The sequence below is a fragment of the Rhinolophus sinicus genome, chromosome 16 (genome assembly GCF_057876585.1).
Source record: "Rhinolophus sinicus isolate RSI-liver-muscle chromosome 16, RSI-T2T, whole genome shotgun sequence".
Taxonomy (NCBI): Eukaryota; Metazoa; Chordata; class Mammalia; order Chiroptera; family Rhinolophidae; genus Rhinolophus; species Rhinolophus sinicus.
The window spans coordinates 59000587-59018695 of NC_142516.1; positions in this window are offsets into that span (position 1 = coordinate 59000587).

Sequence of the window (18109 nt, forward strand, 5' to 3'; positions counted from 1 at the left end):
CGTCTTTTAGAGCAAAAATTAATATAAGACTTGGTATTATATATTATATTATACCAGGTCTTATATTATAGTAAAAAAAGAGCGCATCTTATATTAATTTTTGCTCCAAAAAACACATTAGAGCTGATTGTCCGGCTAGGTTTTATTTTCAGGGAAACATGGTATGTACAAGGTGTGATAAAAAAATACAGTAAATGTGTAAATTAAAAAAACTATAACAGTGAAAGACACATTGCCATTAGTCCCCCTCTAAATACTCTCCCTTACTTCGAACACATTTATCCCCATCATCTTGCCACTTTCTGAGGCAGTTCTGGAAGTCCTCTTTCATGTCTTTAGTTACGCTGTCATGGCTACCTCGGTGTCCTGGATAATTTTGACTTTGGGGAAGAGCCAGAAGTCACATGGTGCCCGATCTGATGAATAAGATGGATGAGGACACACCATAATGTTTTTATTGGACAGAAATTGCCATACCAGAAGCGATGTGTGACATAGAGCTTTGTCATAATGTAGGATGAAGTAAAGACACTCATGAAAGAAGACTTCCAGAATTGCTTCAGAAAGTAGCAAGAATGCTGGGATATGTGTGTTCAAAATGAGGGGGAGTATTTTGAGGGGGATTAATGGCAATGTGTCTTTTACTGTAATATATACTTTTTAAATTTAAACATTCACCATATTTTTTGATCACACTTCATACATTTTTTTGTTCTTATAAATGTTGTTTGTAGTCCTTTCACCAAAGGAACCAACAGTTCTAGAAATAATTCACTTTATTTTTTACTTTTATAGTGGAGTTTTAAAAAATTTGTATAAATATAAGCAAAATTATATAAGGATCTTTCAATGTCTACCATCCATCTTTTAAAATTATCCACGCATATACAATCTGTGTCATTGATTCGTCCATCCCCCACTCTAACCAATTCCTGTATTATTTTGAAGTAAACACTAGACATCATCTCATTTCATCTATGAATATTTCTGTGTGTATCTCTAAAATATAAGAACTCTTAAAAAATAACATAACTGCAGCATCTTAACACCTAAATATCAACATAATTACTTAAATATCAACATAATTGCTTAAAATTTTCAAATAGTATTCAAAAGATTTATTATTGTGTTTATAAACTGTTTTAATCAAGATCCAAATAAGGTCCATATATTGTGGTTAGTTGATATATCTTTTAAATCATGTTTAATCTATGGGTTTCCCTTCCATTTATTTTTTTTTTCTTCCCACACAAGCAACCAGAAAAGCTATTTGTCTTTTATAACTTCTCAGTGTCTGGGAAGTTATAAAGTTATAAACCCTACGCGTTTCTTGCAAACTGGTAGTTGAATCTAGAGAAGTGACTATCAACAAGGGTGGTTTTGGTCCTCCTTTCCTGGCACCCTATGGGGACATTTGGCAACGTCTTTTTCGGTTTTCATAACATAGAAACAATACTGGCATCCAACAAGCAGAAGCCAGAGATTTTGCCAAACATCTGGGAGGACAGGAGAACGTTTTGGGGGTTACTGTCCACAGCAAAGAGTGATTGGGTCCAAAATGTCAATAGTGTTGAGGTTTGAGAAAATCTAATTTAAAGGCTTAATCAGATTCAATTTCCCATTTTTGAAGGGGACCACCATTGGTAACCAACATCTAGGATCTCTAATTCATTAGGGGTTGCAAATGGTAACATTCTAATTACGTCATTCCTTCTTCATTTATTACCTAGAAATATTCTATAAAGAGGAATTCCCCCTCATGTACTCTTTGGTTATCCAAGGAAATGGTTTACTATACAACATTAAAGTCTGTTGAATATCTAGAAAATGAGCAGAACTCAGCCAGCATACAGTCTGTTTCAATGAAGATACAAATAAGGTCTACATACTTTGAAGTACTTAGATTCAGGTCCAAAGTAAATGGAATGATGTAGACAATGTCAAGTTCAATTGGTTTAGCACATACAAACCTTTCCTTTTTAGTCTCACTAGACAATCTATTAAAGTATTTCTACTGAGATTATTTTTCCCCTCAATAAAATTAGCTGTATTTAAAGTTAATGAGCTTTTTCAATTAAAGCCACAGATATTTAGCCTTTGGATAGCATTTGGATGAATCAGGGTGTATCTAATTACACTGGATAAATTCTTAAGAGGGTGAGAAGATTCTTCGTTCAGAATTAGCACATCTTATGTTGTAGTCACTAGGAGACATCATTCCAACTGTTATGCAAACTACCTTTGTGAAAGGAACCTCCAGATGCGGCTGAGAGTTAGAGAAATGCATGCATTGGAGAACATAGAAGTTATTCCTTCTGATAGTAACTTGTCAATTCTAGAACTAGAAGGCAAAAGAGAAAACATTTATGGCATGAATCTCCACAAAGCAACTGTGGTATAGTCAACAGGAGGGGCCTGTTCACTGGCTTAATCATGGGCCCAACTTCAGGCATAGCTAGACTCAGATGTCCAGAGAAAGTCAGGAATTTGTTTCACAATTCGTTTTTCAATGGTCTGGTTAGGGTCAAGAGCCCATCCTTGAGCTTGTCACACAGTTAGGATGAGGGAATACTCTGATTACCCAGGCCTGGGACTTGTGGCCACTTCTAGCACCATGAAATAGTTTCAGCACCACCAGAACTACATGAACTGAGAAAGAAAGAAGATGGCCCCACCAAGGTGCTTTGCGCAGGCAGATAAAATAGATGTCTATTACACTTCTGTTTTATGGTTTTTCAACTCTTACACTTTAACATTTCTTTCTTACCCATCATCTTACTTATTTTCATTGTTTTCAGAATCAGAAAAAAGGGGTACTCAACAGAATTATTGTTTTTTCCCCTCAAAATTTTAGAATTTAATTTTTCAACTTGCCACTTATTTCCTATACATAAATTAGTAAGTTAGCCTTCATGCAGTGACAACTGTTGCAATTATAATTTGTGATTGTATTCTGAGAATTGAAGTTCATGTCTGGATCTTTCTTTCAAGACAGTTGATTTATTTCAGTAATTATAGCATTATCATTAAGGACACTGGGGGGAAAATCTTTGCGTGTGTGTGTGTTTGCACATACATGTGTGTTTCATTAAATCAAGGAGGAGAAATTTAAACTTCCTCTCCACTTAAAGATAACCACAGGAAATTCTTGAATTTTAGTTCTTTATTAATGTTATTTTAATTAATTTCATTAGTAGAAACAGTAGAGAAGGTATTTGGAAATAGGAAACAAAGAAGTTCGAAGCATTTACTAAAGTGGGGGGAAAAAGGGGAATTTTAAGATGATAAAGTAGTTTGCAGCATACCAACAGGCATTTACTAAACATGTACTGGAGGTAGAAATCAGGGTTCATGGGATAAGGAAAGCTTACATGAAGATAATATTGTTTTCTAAAAACTACAGGTTAATTAATGATGGGTGATCATGTGTGATACTACTTGTGAAAACTTGTCATCGTCTCAGTAGCATCCCTTTCTTCTAACAGGTCTGGCAGAATTTGAGGATGACATTTAGGGCAGAGTTCTTAGAACATTACTCCTTCATGTCATTCCTGAAGCTGTGTGCATACAAATGTATAACTTTCAAGTACTGCAGGATATAATCATCTCAAGACACAATTAGCTGGTTGGAATGGTTATCAATTTGATGTGCATTCAAAGCTTTATTATTTTAAATTAATTCTATAACATGCTCCTATGTCCAACAGAGGAAGAGTTATAATACATATCCTAGAGTGTGTGGGAATTGAACAGATTCCATGTATTATACAAAATGCAGGAAGAGCATATAGAGTAAAATGGTATATTTAAATGCCTAGAATAGTATCTCATTCAATTTACTTAGTAGGCACTCAACAGAAGATAGCTATTATGTCATATCACAAACAACGAAAATAAGAATTTATTTTTCAATATCTCCAAAAAAGAGTATTCTATAATAAACTTCTAGGTTGTCCAATCTCTATTATTTGCAACTTTCCCCATATCCTGGGTTACAATTCTTGATTCTTTGGTTTTTGCTGTTTCCTTAGGGTGATGATGAACAGCTTGTAAATTAATTTTATTGGCAGAACCCTTCATCCCTGTGTTGTCTATTAACTGGTCATCCTCTAATTGTTCTGGAATAGCATTCTTTATAAATATCATTTTTGAATCTCCTTTTCTGAAATTTCTCTCACTTTCTTCTCTGTCGCTTTGACTGAACTATCATACCAAATCCAGGATGGCTGAATTATTGCTCAGCAGACTGGATTTTTTCAATGCTCCTCACTAAACTGTCGTTTCTCTGACTTTCTAAAAGGAAGAGATCACCAATGACTTAGGTTACTCATGATACCCTAGTAGAAAAAATGCAAGCATGAGATGGATGCTACAGTAGATGCTGTTATGTGCCACCTGGCTTCCCTCATAAAGAATGGACCCACTCATTCCCATCGCTGCTGGAAGTGATGGCTGCTGAGGTCTCACAGCTGAACGATTACCTAAGCTTTACTTCATGTTTAAGGGGATTCTTACAAGTTATGAACCTTCCCCTGGGGCAGCCTCCATCCAATGACTGGTCGTGTGGGGCTATAGTTGCCCCAACGTGAGACATCTCTGAAGGACCATCTGCACTTCAGCATTCCCTGTGGGATCGGCTCAAGTCTCAGTTGGAATTGCATCATGGTTCATCTTGTCCCTACGTCCACTGTACTTTCCTCACTTCCTTACAGTTGTTGTTACCAAGGGCATTCCTTAATAAACTTCTTGCATGCATGTCTCCACCTTAGAGTTTGTTTTCTGGGGCTCCCACTTTCCATTGGTGCTAGGAGTGGTCCCTAGAAAGAGACACTAAATAAGATTTGGGAGTTGGCTCTGTGTCTGTTTGGCTGACAATGAGGACCCCATCACTGACAATGGGTGCAATATTAGTAGTGCCTGGCACATAGTAGCAGTAGATTAAAAACTTTCATCAGTGATGAACTGGGAGGGATACTATGGAAGGAAATGCATTGGCTGGTGCTACATTACTGTTTTTTAATAAGTTAGGTATGTGGGGATAGGGAGAGGTAGTTCGTATAAGAACTAACAAATTAAATGGCTATTGCTTGGAGCAATCAATGCATTGGAAAAAAAAGTTAAATGCCTGGGTTAATAACCAATTGAAGGCTAGATGGGAAAGCCAAAACCCTCTGGCAGCGTATAAAAGGGCTCTCAAAAAAAAACCCAAAACAAAACAAAAAGCAGAAGATCAGGCCCAGTTATTTCATTGTCCTTTTACTTGTTAAGTCTCCCCAGAAAGAGCCCAACCAGAATCCTGAAATTGCCAATCTCAGGTGAAGTGAATTTATTATCTGAAACAAAGAGACCTAAGAGATGTAAGGGGTGAGCTATTAGGTTGGTGCAAACATGATTGTGGTTTTTACCATTATTTTTAACCTTTTAAACTGCAATTACGTTTGCACCAATTGTACTACATGCTGTGTGCGGCATGGCACCCCTCAGGGTTATGACTCCCATTCTCCAGCCACCAGGATCATTCCTGCCAAAGGCTCAGAGCTGAGGCTCTTCTCAGGCTTGCCCTCCTAAACTGAAAGGAGCTACTTCACCACGCTTATACCTCTTCCAGGGAGCACTTGAATCCAATAACTGGTCCATACAAGGGTAGGAAGACGAGTTTTCTAACTGCCAAACTAAAAAGCAAACTAACTAGAAGAAAAGAAAAACAAAATAATTGACTCTGAGTTAAGTATGGAAGGGTATTCTCTATAGGGCCACTACTTTTTTTAAATGGGTCACATTGTTATATTCTGTTTTGTTTTAGATGCCATAATTTAATACGGGCATGAACAAGTAATGAAGATGTACAAGTATAATACAGACCAGAGGTTTTCAAAACTATTTTAAAGTAATGGAACTGCTTTCCAGACCTTGTTTCTTCTTCAGAATTCTTATATAAAAGGCTGAAAGTAGAGTGGCTCTCATTGAAGAATTTCCCTTTTCCCCTCCTTGAAGTAGTTTATAATTTGTGTAGCAGCCTCCCCCCACCCCCTTTCTCTTCATTTCCTTCTTAGTCTCCTCTTTCCCTTTTGTTTCCTTGGAGTTTGGCTTTGGAGCAAGTTGGAGGAGCCCAGTTCTCCTCAGAACAATATTTGTAAATCACTGTTCAAAATAACTCCATCATAAAGAGCGTACAGAGGTGATTTAAACACTGGATGGGATGTTGGAATTGGTGATTTTCCTAGCCTTTAATTCTGCACCATTCATTATATATTCTTGGTCTTTTACTCTCTACATACCAAATCCTCACTTAGCATTATTTAGCAATCTCTTTACTCTTTCAGTATCTTGGAATAACTAAGTTTTTGTTTTTGATTGCATCTTTATTTCAACAAATCTAATGATATACTAACCAAGTTTGCTACCTGTTTTTCTGTTTACTTAAAATGATACAGATGTCACAAATAGCATAGCAGTCACTGATGAACATGTCCTATCAGTTTCTGTTAGAGATGATTTAACCTTTTTTATGAGTTTGGGCACAGAAAAGTTAAATGACTTCTCTGTCACATAATTAATTAAATGACAGAGCTGGACAGGAAGACAGTTCTTTATTCTCTCAGTCAGAATTTCCCAGTGTACCATTTTGAGCACTATAGCAAATGAATTCAAATTTAATTAATATTGCTTCCCCATCTCGTTATACAAATAACAACTAAGTATAATAGTAAAAAGAAAAGTAAGACCCATTCCAAAGTTCTAACACATAGATAATAATCTTCCTTTTTTTATATCCTCTCTATATTCTGTTTCATATACATAGTACTTTTATAGTTACTTTTTTTTTTCAATAGAAACCAACTCTTTCTGCCATTTCATCCTTTTCCTTCTCATCTTCCTTTTTCTTCTCCTCCCTTCTTTGTCACCTTTCTTCTTTCCCTGCCCTTCTTCCTTCCATTCGTATCCCCAGCCTTTACTCAGAAGTAAGTTGATAGCACATTGTGCAGACAGGGATGTCGGGGGTCAAAACTTTCAGGTCTGTCTTTACTTGAGCAAAAGGAATAAGAGGATCATTTCAATGCATCAAAATCAGCCCCTGCTCCTGTATGAAAATTCTGAGAAGTGGGAGGATAAATGTGCATATGATGATCAGGGATTTGAGGGGATAGAAAAAAATAGACAAATTAACATCTGTCTACTAAGATTTAGAGGAAAGGAGTTATATCAGGTAGGGTAAGTTGGCTACAACCAAGGCCTAAAGGATATAAATTCCTCAAATCTCATTTTCACGAACATAAAGACAGATGAAAGTTTAAGAGAGTTGAAACCAAAAGCCTATGTCTGGCCTGAGGAAAGATGGGGAGAAGATGGGGAACACTAGTTCTATGTCAAGGAGAAGCTAGTTATGATCCAGTCTTGTTCCCTAGGAAGAGATTGTGTGTGTATGTGTGAACAAAGAGTTAAGTGTACAATGAACTTGTATACTTGGGGCTCAAGCTACTTATGCATGGATTCTCTTAAGTGAGCATGACATCAGAGACTAGTCTTCCACTGAAGAACTTGTGATGATTGGAAGAAGGCTCTAGTGAAGACGTCAGTCAGGACCAGAGCAAGGGGAATGTAGCTACATCCTGAGAACAATATTTACCTCCCTGCCACCTGCATGTCCCACCAGAGTTTCCTTGGAATTTGGCAATTCTCAATCATCTCTGCCTCCAGAAGCAGCACTGGTTCCCGTAGGCTGCATTTTCTACTGGAGACAATTCGGCTACATGGTTTCCAACAGGCTTCTCTCCAAGAGCGCCACAATTCCACTATAGCTCCTTTTTCCACCAACACTGGCTCATGAGGGAATTAACCCTGGAAACCTTCAGGACTCCATGACTCTGAGACAACTTCTTGTCCTGTGGGGATAGGCAGTTAAGGTAATAAGCAGAACTTGGAGACCAAGGACTCTCCATTTTGCAGAGCAGTCCCTATTGTCAAATATAATTGGTGAGAAAACATCATCTTGGGTCTCTGATACCTACTGGAGCGGGACTTCCCTTCAGCTACTTTCCTCTGGACATGGCCAGAAAAGACCATATTGTATTCAGTAGTGAGCAAACTTCAGATGCAAGCAGCACATAGAGCGATAACTGAAGGACATCAGACTTCTCCCATCTCTCAGTCATTGGAAAGCATTTAAGGCTCTCTGGGGATCCACCTCAATCTTGGTGGACTGGCCTGGACTGTACAATACTGCTGGCCAGAGACCCCTGATAATGGTATGTGAATTGCACCCCAAATCACAAAATGGGACACCTTAACTTGGCTCATATGCTAAATCTTCACGTACTTGTACATCATAAACATTTCCCAAATTGCTACATGGTTTTGTATATTTGTTTATTGAATGGCCTTCATAATTATGATTTGATTGCAGCACAATGATTCCCTTAAGAGGATGTGCCATAATTTGTTAGGCATTCATTGATTGCTGGGCATTTAGGTTTTTTCCAATGTTTCATGATTACAAATAATGTTGCAAAAATATGCCTATTGCTTCTCTTCTTATGTTAAATCATTTCCTAGTGTACATTCCCAGGAGTGAGATTACTGAGTCAAAGTGTAAACATTTCAGTTAACAAGTCCAAAGGGAAGAACCTATTCCATATGATTGAAAAGTAAACTATGAATCTGGAAAATACCAATTGACTAGGTCTGAATCTTTGCCCCATTTGATTTAATTTAAATGAAGGTAAACTTTCCTTTTCTATAACTGAATCCTATGAATTAGCATCAACGACATTGACTTTACCAACAGGCTGACCAAACAGACTCTAACTGCAGGCCTGGGATACAGCACAACAGAAATTATCTCGCCCTGGGGTTCAGTACAACATCCAATCGCATTATCATTTTCTCAGTAAATAACTTGCCATCGCTAACTACAGCTGCGTGAAACCAACAGCGTCCACTTGGCAGGGAACCACATACCAAAGTGTTACTCAATTATTATCCAGAAATAAAACTTTAATCATTTCTCTTAGCTAACTGAGAGTAAGGTATTTTTTATTTACCAAAGGTTAAAATCATGCCTTTTAAGCAAGCTTTGATTTCAGATGTCAGTTTTCTGATGGCAGGGGTGTGGGGTGGGGGAGGTATTTTGATGGCCTTAAAATGCAAGGTGGACTCACAAAACTCTCTCTCCCTTCTCCCTCTTCCCACGGTTTTGGCATTCAGAAAGTAATCCTGGAGCTTCACCTCAAGGCAAATTCCACACTTACCTTACTGACCATTTCCCTAAAGGAAACATATTTCACAACAGTTGCACTACAGTGATGCTTGTTTCACTTCAATACAAATTTTTTGAGTGTGTATACAGCAGGGCATGTGGAAGAAAGAACATGGGCTTGAGAATCATAGACCTGCTGTTCATCCATGAGAAATTTCTGTAATTTGTCTAAATCCAATGCCCTCATTTATTAAATGAAAGTAATACTTCTTTCACAGAGTAATGATGAGGTACAAATAATATAAAAAACAAAAAGAGCTTAATATACAATAGGCACTCAATAAATGTTAGTTCTTTTTCTTGGGGTCTAAATGGAATACAAAATGGAAAGACATGGTTTCTGATCTCAGAGCCTACAGAATGGCAAATATGAGCAAGCCAGTACAAACAGCTATGATACCCAACAGTCTGCAAAAAATACCATCAAAGAAAAACAAAGTTTGAAGGGAAACACCAAGGAGGGGAAGCTGTCTGAGAGAGAGAGATCTAGAGATCAGAACTAAAAGGTGACAGGAAATAGTGAAAGTAAGCATGAATCTGGTTTGAGAAATTCTGGCTTTCACCAATACCTAACTTATTTGAGACTAAGTTTCTTCACCTGGAAATGAAGTAAATGAATCTTAATAGAGCTTGAAAACAAATGACATAATATATATGAAATATCTTTGCAACTGCAAAATCCTTTGCATTGTTAGTTATTTTAATAATGACAAATGCACATTCAACTATCTGGAAACTCTTTATAAAGGTAGTGAGATATGAAATAGTTCTTACAGAATCAGTTGGACGTTGGTCACATATTAGAACAATTGGCTGAGGGAAGACCTTAAGTGAAGATTCATGGGGAAGAAAATGCACCATAGGGTGAGTGGTTTAAATGGAAACAAATAAATAGTGCAAAGTGAGTTGGGACCATATGGGAAAACCTCTGGATGGTTTGCTCAGCATGTATTTGCATTTTATTTTACATCATGGGAAGCTGTTAAAGGTTTTTGAACTGGAAGAAAAACCACTCTTATCTCTCTTTTCTCAGAGCTGAGTTTTAGAAAAGAATTCTCACCATGGTATAGAGATAGCGTAATGCCCAGCCCTTGTTGAAAAGGAATTTATAGCACACATCCCAGAACTACTGTGTTTCCCCGAAAACAAGACCTAGCCGGACAATTAGCTCTAATGCATCTTTTGGAGCAAAAATTAATACAAGATCCAGTTTTATATTACATTATATTATATAAGATCCGGTCTTATTTTACATTATATTATATAAGACCGCATCTAATATTATATAAGACCCGGTATTATATTATATTATTATTATATTATATTATATTATATTATATTATATTATTATATTATATTATATTATACCCAATTTTATATTATAGTAAAATAAGACCAGGTCTTATATTAATTTTTGCTTCAAAAGATGCCTTTTGAGCTGATTGTCCGATTAGGTCTTATTTTTGGGGAAACACGGTAGCAACTGAATTGGAGCAGTTAGCTCAAAACACTCTGTGATAACCCAAACAATGCCCCGGAAATGTCCAGATGTCCACCTAATTCCCAGAACTTGTGAATATGTTACCTCATACAGGTAAAAAGGATTTTGCAGGTGTCATTAAGGATCTTGAGACAGAAATCTTGTCCTCGATTACCGAGTGGGCCCAATGTAGTCACAAGAGTTCACATAAGAAAAAAGGCAGGAGTGGCCAAATCAGAGAAAAGGGAGACGTGCAACAGAAGGCAGAGTGATATGCTTTGAAGATGGAGGAAGGGGCCATGAGTCAAGGAATGAGTCTAGAAGCTGGAAAAGGCAAGGACATGGTTCACCCTGGAGCCTCCAGGAGAAATGTAACTCAGCTAACACCTTGACTTTCAGACTTCTGACCTCCAGAATTGTCAGATAATAAACTTGTGTTGTTGTAAGCCACTCAGTGTTCGGTAATTTGTTATATCAATAATAGGAAACCAAACTGTATCCACATCCTCTATCTCTGTTGTTTTTAGCTTGTTATTTTCAATTTGTCCCTAACCCACTACCCACACCCATTATAAATAGATTAGTTAAAAACCAAAACTTTTCTCCTGGGATGTCTTTGGGGATACACATGCATAGTATCAAACCAAACATTTTGGTATCTGTAAGTAAGGTTCAGACTTAATCTTAAAAAAGAAAAATTAAGCTATGTTTGCAAGTGGTATTTTTGCTATTTGGTTTTCCTGATCAACTTGACAGTATCTGGAGTCACAGATTCACTGAATCTGTTGCAATAGTCTCAGTTTAGGTCCAGAGGGGCTCCACAGACACGAAGTTCAATTCCAAATGCTGCTCTCTAAACAGTCCCAACCCTTCATATATACAGCCATTCATAAGGCTTCCCCCCGCCCCCCCATTCAGTATTCAACTTGGCCCTTATACAGCCTGGAATTTGGAGGGAAAATAATCACTAACGTTTAAGCACAGTTAAAATAACAAGGAACTGAAAAAGAGAAAAACATCTCACAAACTAGGGTGCTTTAAGAATTTACCAGGATTCCTTCGTGGCCATTCTTTTGTATTTCTATCCCCTATGACTTCAGCCAAAAAACATTAAAATGAGTTCCTTATACTGTACATGGTTTGCAGGTGAGGGTTGTCTGAGCTTTAATTTGCTGTTTGATTTGCCCCAGGATTTTCAGGTGTTGCATGAGGGAGTAAAGTACAGAGCGTACCTTAGTTCTTGGTTGTCAGCCATTGGATGATGGCCATCATATTATTAAACCATCCAAGCACGCTGGGTCTCAACCACAAAATTTAATTTTCCCTACTGCAGGGACTAATCAACTACCAAAGACTTAAAGACCTAAAGAGATTGTTTTTATCTGCAAAAAATTTCCCCCTTCAGACTGAAGTGGAGCTAATTTTAGTTTTGTCTATCCTCGGGGTTACAAACATTGATAGAAATTCAGCTTGATGAGAAACAGATAAGAGATGGAATTTATATGAATACAATCTGTGACATAAATTAAAGAAAGATGAAAGCTCCGAGGTTCTTGGTAACACCTCAGTAAATAATGTTTGAGGATTCCACTCTAGGCAGTCCCTACCATACTTAATATATTTTTATGTCTTCCAGCTACCAGGGAACGTCTTCCTACTCCTTCCTGCTGTCCCCATGAGGATTTCCCTCTTTTCTGACCCCTTTCCTTTTTGTTGGCACCTCCTCATCCTCTACTTTCATCATATCCGGTTCCATCTGTGTACCAAAGAACAGGATTGGTGCTATTGAAGCAGAGGCAGGAAAGAGAAGAAATTCACATGTACTGAATGCCTGTGATATTAGTCCTGGGCTCTCTTTAGGCCTCTTTTAAGACAGAGAACAATAAATCCTAAGATGTTGAGGCCACTGGTTTTTCTGGAGCCTATTACTGGTCGCCGAATGTTTCTGATTCTCAGAGCATCCCATTATACAATCAAAAGATTTTTAAAGATAAAAAGGAACTTGTAAATATCATTAAACCTTCCAACTCTTATCTTTAAAACTGTTTAAAGTAAGTAAGGCCCCCAAAGAAACAAAATTCATATTTTTGACTACCTAAAGACTGCTACCGAAGCAAGGGGCGCCACATGGCATCCACTGTTCCTAGGCTGATGCAATCAACCTGGAATAATAAAATAGAGGGGCTGACTCTTGAGGTGGAAAAACTTTTGATTATGTGGATTACACGATCAGAAGCAGCAAATCCATGTGGACCTGAGCCAAGTGACAATTGCAGGAAGGACACTGCATCTCTTTCAAATACTGAAGGATGAGCTCATTGAGACATCAAAGAAGTAGGTTTTAACTACAGCAAAGGATTGATTTGATTGCTTTAGGACACAAATTGTTTGGCATAACACCAGAGTTTGGGGGTAAATTCCAAGTACTTATACAGGTGACCCAAGACTTACAGCTGCTTAACTTGTAACTATCGTTCAGGAAACAATTAAGACGTAAGTGCAGGGGTGCAGTTAGCAGTATACTCCAGGGATCTCCTGGGAGGTATAGGATTTAGGGGTTGGCTAGAAGACTAACCATAATTTTGATAATTTCTATTGAACACATAATCAAAGTTCTGTACAACCAACTTAAAAACTAGCTTTTTAGAGCAATTTGTGTTTTGCAATGCCAAATTTGTCCAGAGATAACAAACTAGTGTCTTACTTAATGCAAGCATTGCATAGATTTTCTTTTTTTTTCAATGTAGTGGAAAGTTGATTCTGACTGAAGACTGAAAAGCCTGTTAACAAGACTGCATTCTCAGGTTTTTGTTTTGTTTTGTTTTGTTTTACAATCTAATTAACTGTATTTGTATTTATCTGAAAAAACAGTATGTAATTGATTCTTAATGGTAAGAATCAAAATGGCTAATTGGAAGACACAGCACTTTACTCCTTTTTACCTTAATAGGACAAACATTATGAGATGTCTGTCTACCATCCCACCTTTCCTTCTTATTTAAGAAAACCCCAGCTTTGTTGTGTAGCAGTAAGCTCAGCATTAGGAGGTACCTCCTGCTGCCATAAGTAAATCAAAGGTAAACCTTTCCCCTCTGCCAGTTATTAGTATAGGGATGGGTATAAGAGCCAGTTTTGGCCAATGAGATGCGAGAAAAAGTATAAGGAAGACAGACTTTTTCTCTACCATCACTCCTTATCCCCCTTCTGCTTGGGATGTGGTTCCAAAAAGCTTTGATGATTGGTATGTTGGGAGTCATTCTGAGATCATCAATGGAAATCTCATCATCTCACTGAGGATATGCAAAGCAGAAGATTGGAAAGAGAGGAGCCCTTAACAGTATCATGAAGTCCCAAACGCAACCCAAGAATCACCTCCTCTGGCCTTCTTGTTCTAAAAACAGTAAATGTTTTCTATTTTGAGCAGCCTTTGGTTATTTTGTTGTACGCAGCAAAAAGCATTCTAAATGATAAACTCAAGAGTCTTTCTTCCAGGGGGCAACACAACACTTCATCATGTAACTCAGGGAATCAAAGAATATTAGAAAACAGATTTGAGAGCTTGGGCCAAGGAATCGCAATGATTACCCAAAGGTGTTTTCCTGCAGGAAATTGTGGAGAAGAATTTGGATCACAGCAATCTTCCCCTTGTAAAAGTTAACCCAACTCACAAGTAAAGGAACAGTTGAGTGCAAGAACTTTTTAGGATTAAAGAATCATATTGCATCCCGATATTTTGAAAGGTAAAAGAAATTGAGATGTCAGAATTCCTACAACTCTGTAAGATGCACTGAATAACATTCTGTTTAGTTTCCTACATTGGTCTCATCTGCCATTTTTGGTAATCTCTTTGGTAAGTTTCACACCCGTGTGTTCCAGAAAGTTGAGACATCTTAACGTTATGTATTAAAATGAGACATGGTCTCAATTACCTTCTTAAGAGAGAAAAACATTAGGAAGATCACTATGAGTTTTCCCAACTGTAAAATTAATTTATGTTACCCTTCACCATAAGAAGCATTTCTTAGACAGTTCCTGAGAAAAGGGAGAGGGTGGGGAGTACGTGAAAAGCCTGGAGAGGAGGGGTGTCAGAAAGGCAATCGAATGAAATAATGGTCTCCTTAAATCCAGCAGTTTTGGAGATAAAGGTTGAAGTACACACATGTTAAATTTATCAAGAGGAGGCATGGCAACTCCCATGACTAAGAAAGAAAGCCATTTTAAAGGGCTCTTTCAAAATGATTGCTGTTGAGGCTTTACAGGAAACATTAGTTTTAAACGAAAATTGGAAATTGAAGGAAGGCCTTACCAAAGAAAACAATTATAAGTATTCTTAATTGCCTGGAAATAATTTGTCATGCAAAATTGGACCATGCATGATACATTTATATAAATGGGCTAGAGGCACTGATGTCGTAACATGGTATATTTTCTTTGCACATAGTGTACTGATAACACACTCAAGACAAGGGATCTGACTTTCACTTTTATCTGTCCTCCCCTTCCTTCTCTACAACCTCTTCTTGCTTCTCGAGGCCTGGGAGGAACAGAGGGGAGGAAGAGCAGGCCGCAAATAACTGCAAGAGTCAGTGACTACTACTCCATGTATTTTATTATTTCAGGAATTCATTCAAAGCTGGGCTGCAATTACATTTAAAACAGGAGAATAATGGGCTATTGACATGTATATGGTTTTAGAAATATAAGGCCTCATTTTCTCAGCTGGAATTTCCCCTACCATGTGCATTTGCATTACATTAGAGATGCTCTTTTGGTAAAAGAAGATCACATGCAGGCAGACATTTTGACATTATCTGGGTCAGAGGCAACTTTTAAAAGCAATAGCCCTAGGAGTACCACAGCACTCTTACAGGCAAGCACTGCAGTGCATTAGAGAAGGAGGCAAGCCCTGAACGTCTCTCCACATCGGCCATGTTTTATGACATACCTGCCTAACCCAGACATTAATCTACCGAAGATGAATTGGCCTGGTCATGGTCCTCTGCTAACCTTCAACGGCGTGTACATTACCTAAATTGAAATCTGCACTTTTTCATGCCACGTGTGGTTTGATGTGATGGTTCAAGGAATGCAGGGTGCATTAGAATTGGTTTTTATGTGGAGAGAATCTCCCCTCCTATTTACCTTTCAGCAGGGCAGCTGCAGGCTTTCCTTCTCACTTGACAATGGAGGCATTATTCTCTCAAGCTGCACCCAAGAGTGGCTACCCTAGCCGGTTCAAAATCGCATGGCACTGGTCAGGTATGTAAGCAACTCAGTGCCTTTCCCATTCCCAGAAGTGCCAAAGACATAATGACAAAGGAATGCAGAAGTTTTCACCTGCTGTAATTGTCTAATAAAGCCCTGTACAATGAATCTTTTGTCATTTTCCAAGAAGAGGTCAGTTGTGTCAGTGATTACATGAGCACTTTATGCGAATAGAAAGACCTGTATAATTGGTGTGATACTACAAGTAAAATCTCATCAAAGTTGCATAAGATGTCTATAATTTTCTAATCCCTCACGTCCTACTTCCCCAGACATGACATTCTTTATTTACCCTGCACTTATGTTTCTTTCCTGAATGGGCAGGGGAACTAGACTTGTACTGGTCCCTCTATAATTAGTGAAATAAGAGGGGGAGGGCGAGGGGGAAGCTAGGAAACAGTGAATCCTTGTGAAAAAGCCTTCTTTGAATATTCTATGTTCTTCTGCAGGTTAAAATGAAAAGAGTAAAGGGACACCATAGGGCTCAAGAGCATAGGCTCTTTGGATGGACAACCTGGGTTCAAATCCTACTGTTATAAAGGTGTGAACTTTGAACTTAATTTTCTCTTTGGGAAATTGGTGACAGTGTCAGGATAACTGGGATTTTGTAATCATTTAATAAGTAATTATGAAACACTTCTAAGTACCAAGCACGGTGTGTGCCTCTAGCTATTGGGGATACAGGGCTATATCTTGCTTTCATGGAGCCTACAGTGGTTAACCCAGGAACGCATTTAGCATACAGTACTTGGCACATAGTAAACACACCATAAATTGGCAATTATCATCATAATTACCACAATAAAAGTATGCAGAGTCACATTTCCACACTTCCTGCTGAAGATATGCCATGCTGTCATCAAGAAGGGCAACAGAAGGATTATTTTAAACAATAATGTGACACTCTCCAGAAAAGCATAGTTTAGAACTTTGACTAACCACTTTCGCAGTGCAGGTACATTTGTAAAACCACCCAGTCTGTCCGGGCAATTGAAGAGGATGGTACACCTGGTGGTTTCACTTCAAGATTATTGACAGCCAATGATGTGCCAAGCTCTCTGGCATTTGGGAAGTCTGGAAAGATAGCTTTTTAACTCTTTACCAAGATTAAACTATTTCTTTTTATTGTCCACAGTGTTCACAGAACGACTTCAAAGACCTTATCTTGTGTCTGGGCATAAGTGTTTCCAATGCTTTTGACCCATGAAAAACCTATTCAATATTAGTGATCAAAAGCACTAATGCTGACATTCAAGCAACTGGAATTTTAGTACCATTAACTTTCCCACCATAGAACTGAGTTAATTTGTTTACTGAAGTCACTTTAAGCGAGAATGACATTTCCTGGTGGGGTCCCACAGAACTGGGCTGCAAACAATTGTGATACAAACAAGGAGTCTCTGGCAAACGGGCACTAAAGAACTGAAGGAAAGGGGTTTGATGTCACTGGGCAGGACAGCTGTACACCTGCTGGAGTTCTACCTGGCATAACCTAATGACATTTTTTTCCACTTTCTTAGGCAATAAATTTGCTTGGTGAGTAATGGTGCCCACCTACCAATTTAGAAAATTAGAGAGATAGTTTCCATTCCAGAGAATTGGCTCTGAAGGGTGTGTAGAGAGTTTGGATCTTTGAATAATCCAAACTGTCCACAGAGAATTTGTCTCACTGGCATTGGGAATGATCTGCAGAGAATACAGGACACTTAAATATAGCTACTCTGTTATACAAGCTTTTGATGACTGTATGAAGGAAGGGCCTCGCAGAGAATATGGCAAAATACTGTAAAACCTCTACAGAGGGCATTGTACTCTTTTGTTGAATGCAATTTATTTCCTAGACTTTGAGAATAATGGCCATTAAAGCCAGGCCTCAGATTTGATAATCTAATGACTAAATCACGAAATGTTTTTAGAAGTACTAATAAAACCAAGGACTGGTAAAAGCAAGCCCTAGTTTAGACAGAATTTCAATGCCGTTCTTGAATTTAAATGCAGTTCTCTGTTGATCGCTTCCCCCTAAATTTATGAAGGTCTTTGTTTTCCTTTGGTTCTGTTTTTTTCCCTCAAGATTTGACCTAAAGATAAACAAAAATATTTAAAAGAAT